We start from the raw sequence: 4540 nt of genomic DNA on the forward strand, positions 1-4540 counted from the left end.
CTGGGAGACCTAATGCAGTCACAATGCGTTACAGAAGTGGCTCGCATTCATGGTGTACCATGATGCATTCGGTCGGTGCCCCTAAAGCGCGCCAGTAGCGCGAAATCCTCCAGGTATCGATTTTAATTGTCGAACACTGTGCAATGTAAGGAGTGCATTTGAAAGCGTGAATTTTAAAATGTGCAATGTTTGCAAACACAGCATACGTCACCAGGGAAATATTCTAAGCTGACAAAATGTCAATGTTTACCTGTCTTTCTGGCAAAGCCCTCGGCGAAAACATAAAAACCAGAAAAGAAAAGTACAGAGGATCATAATGTAAAAAAAATCAGTAAAAATAACAATTTTGGAGAAGAAAAGAACTCATATAATAGTGCACTATACTCTGCATAAAATATTTATGAGAGTGTACACAAACCAAATGCAAGGTAAATGGAAAATAAAATGAAGGAGAAAGGCAGCTGAGGAATGTGTAACACAATAAAACAACCAAAGCTCGGGAAAGAACAACTACGAGTTATGAAAAATATCGAGATCATGAAAATAAGCAGTATAAAAATTTTACTTTAAGGACAGTTGATTGTTGGTAATCACAGGCAAGTACATAGAAAGGTGTAACTTCTCCGGTGAACTTGCGCGAAAAACGAAACATGATTCAACTGAGGAGTTCGAGGTAGGTGAACATGCTGCAAAGGAGTTTGAAAAAAAGGAAGGTCGGCGCGAAGAAGTCGGTAATGATCGTAAGGTCAGTTGCAATAATCTAACAGTACTAGAACATGGTACAGTGTGTTAGCAAAGTTGTCATATACATGCTTGGAAACATTTTCAAGACGCAATGTATTTCACTTTTATATCTATAAATTCATTCGAGATGACCGACGCCTGTTCTGTTGAGGAAGACAGATGGTCATGTACAACTTGCGGAATGGTGTAGGATAATCGAATTCCCTCGGTTGTCTGCAAACAGGGCCTACAGAGCCACACCCCACGTTGTAACGCGTTTAGTGTGATCAGAAAGTAAGGTTGTATAAAAAGTGCACCGCAATCATATATCACAAAGACCTCCCAATAGTAGAGAGTCAACAGAATAAGAAAAAACAAATGCTTGATGTCTTGCGTGCTAAAGTCGTGACGTTGATCTTAGTAGCATTCAACGTGAGGTTATTATCTTCGCACCATTTAGAAAAGAAGACAGCTTAGACAGCAGCAGTCAGTCATCAACAGAATACATTTTAAGCATTTTCAGACGTGATACACAAGGAAACAAGAACTCACAATTTAATGAGCATTCACACAGGACCAAGTGTTACTAATATTGATGCTTCACGAACGCCGCTAGTTGCAAGTAAGGCAAAAAGTTCGGCCATTCACCTGAACATAACATGCTCTATCAGAGATCACTGTGGAAGAGACTGTGACAACTGACCAATGAACACCAGAGAGCCTCAGCTTGACCAAAATCAGTAAGCGCCTGACTACATCGAAAGCTTGGCCGAGGTCACAGTTAATAATGTCAACTTCCCCCTCTGGATAACCGGTGAGTAAATAAGCGTAATGAAAATTATGAGATTTGTGATAGTGGAGCAGCCAAACATAAATCTATGATGGTTCGGTATCAATAACATCTTCGAATAAAAGGAAAATAAGTTGTGAAGAGCAAGCTCAAACTCCTTACATGTGGTCCAGGGAAATCAGGCGATAATTCAAGACATCGTCTTCACATCCAGACTTAAATAAAGGGAAAATCGCACCATATCCACGAAGTGAATGATGATGAGTGGGCGAAGCACCGGGGATCATTCGGGTAAACCACAGCAACGGACGAGATAAAGAGAGAGCGCGTCGGGAACGAGAGACTGAAGGTAGTTTTATCAGCTGTATAAACTTGGACATGCAGCAGCACCCGCAACGCGCAGAACTGTTGTCGACACCGTCGGCGTTTTGCCCGCGTTCGCACCGAACGCGCGCAAAGTGGACCCGGAACCGGAAGAGTGGAACTGGAGTCGGAACCGGAAGTGGAAGCGGAACGCCATCTAGTGAACACTTCATAAAACTACAGGTGGCTACATACTACTACTACTACTACTACTACAGAGGAGGGAACGCCCCACCCTAAGAAGCTTCGCCCCTAAACACGAGTATTTTCCACATGTGAAGGAAGGTAGAAGTAATAAAAGAATGATTAAAAGCGTTACAGTGTTGTTTCAACACGGGTTAAGCGCAAGCGTATGGCCGCCGCGAACATGCACAGCGAGCAACGCGGCGCAGAAGCACAAACGGAAAGGGTGCAAACGCGATATCCTCACCTGTGCCATATTCTTCATTGTATGATGTTTCATATTTCGTGCAGGACCACAAGGCAGCATAGGCCTTTCCGTGTTCGTGCATGTCATCAGCAACGCTCAACCGTCCACTGAATACTGGGTATTTATAACGCTATGTTTCATACTCTCAATATCATAACTCCCTGTCATTGCTCTTTCTGTAGTTTTGCATTTGCGTTTCATGGTTTCACTCAGTGTTCAATTGCTTGTTGGCTCCCTTTCTTATTTACCTTGTGTTTTAAGTTTATGTACACTTCTCCTGATTTGTTAAGTGTATGCATTGTGTTTTATTGCTATAGCAATTATATGGACACTCAAAGCGGATTTCTGCCATCGGCGTCGCCGTCGCCGTCGCCGTGAGGTTCGGTATGACGTCAAACGGCGATGAAATCGTCGCCACGCGCCGTATGCTGCATGTGCGGAGTGAAAGCGCGCGAGCGACGCGCGCTTTCACGGGGAGCAAACGCACGGCGGAGAGCAAATGGCCGTTCTGCGCCGTGCTCCCTCAAGAGCTACAGAATTAAGCGTCTCTTTCCTCCTTTACAATCACCATATATAGAGAGCCAACGCGACTTCTTCCGTCGCGCGAAAGACAGTGGGTTGACGGGAGGGAGGGAGGAGAGGCGACGTTTAGCTGCGGCACCAAATGCGTATTTATTAAAAATTGCGAGGTGAAAAGGTGGTAAAGACTTCCGACGCTGCTCGCTCGACGAGTGTCCATTCTGATCTCGTCGAAAACCTCCGAGCCGCGCCCAGTGGCACCGGAAACAGTCACCAATGCGGCGTGCGTTCGCAGCAATCGCGGGCAAAACGCCGACGGCGTCCACAACAGTTTGCCGCGTTGCTAGTGCTGCTGCATGTCCAAGTTTATGCAGCTGATAAAACTACTATCCTTACTCCGTAGCCTTACTCTACTAATTTGCTATCGCAATTGATGATTCGCTTTTCGGCTGAAACTGCGACGATTTTTAAACTTAATTTCTCGTGACAGTTTTTAATTAGTTGTGCTCTAGATATATTTCTCGGTTTTAATGTGTGCATGCAACCGCACTCAGGCATCAGGGTTTGTCCTTCGGAATGGTATATAAATTATCGATTGATTGATTGGACTTTGTAATCGGCTTGTATTGACACTCTTCATAGTTCATTTCTTGTTTTTTTCTACCATTGTGGTTAATTATTTTGCATGATTAACTCCCTTTCAGGCCCTTCTCGTTTTCGTGTTTCCTGTTGTTTGCCGACCATATGTTTTTTTTCTGTACATTGTGTCTTGCGTATTAGCTTCAATGCACGCCAGTACAAAGACCTCTTATCTGTTCCTGGGCACTGTAATAAATGTTTGGTAACTATATTATTGTTGCAATTAATATCATTTATTATTGCTGTTGTTAGTAAACAAAGCTGGATATAAAATCGTCGTACTTGCGTCGTCCAAGGTCGTGGTCGTCGACACCAACTGGCCAGGGCGTCGGTCGAAATACGAATGAAATAACCCCTTTTTTCCGCAAGACCTCCGTAGTTTTGTGCTGAAGGCATTTTCTTCGTCACCTTTCTTAGGAATTTCAACATGTACATCGCTCTTTGAGAAGCAGCAATGAGGTGCACTTAGAGCTGTGGTTCTCAGCGGCCATGTTTTGGGGAACTGCAGAAGAACTTTTTTGATGAAGACCCGACCACCAGTGCGAGTGCAGGAACTCTGACGACGACTGCAGCAAGACCTGCATGTTAAAACCAGTGTTTTATCCTGGAAAGTCGCAACTGACCTTATGAAATACACCAACCACGTAAATGTTGATCTGCTTTCGGTTATATAAAGAGGAATTACAAACAGCGTAGCTAGCAACAACTGTACCAAATTGTATGTGGCCCACTTGCGATGCGGATATCGTGCATACAGCAACGTGCGAAACCAGCGTCAAGTATCAGTAATATGAATTCAAGCTTCCCCTGCATTCCAACTAATTCGTCATTGCCTACATCTATCTAGCAGATCCGGTCCCATTATCGGGAGCTTAGTCACGGAAAGCAACTGACGTCTTTTTTTTTCGTTTCCTCACAAAGGGGCCTGTATTGCCATGCAAGATGCACCAATTTTGCGATGGCTTCTCACAAGGCGACCATCATCCTGCTTGTGGACTCTGGAGCATCCTAATCACCGCGCTGAATTCACAATACTGCTACGATATGTCAAGGCCTCTCCGTTTCCACACCCCAAG

This window comes from Dermacentor silvarum, chromosome 10 (genome assembly GCF_013339745.2).
Source record: "Dermacentor silvarum isolate Dsil-2018 chromosome 10, BIME_Dsil_1.4, whole genome shotgun sequence".
NCBI classification, from domain to species: domain Eukaryota; kingdom Metazoa; phylum Arthropoda; class Arachnida; order Ixodida; family Ixodidae; genus Dermacentor; species Dermacentor silvarum.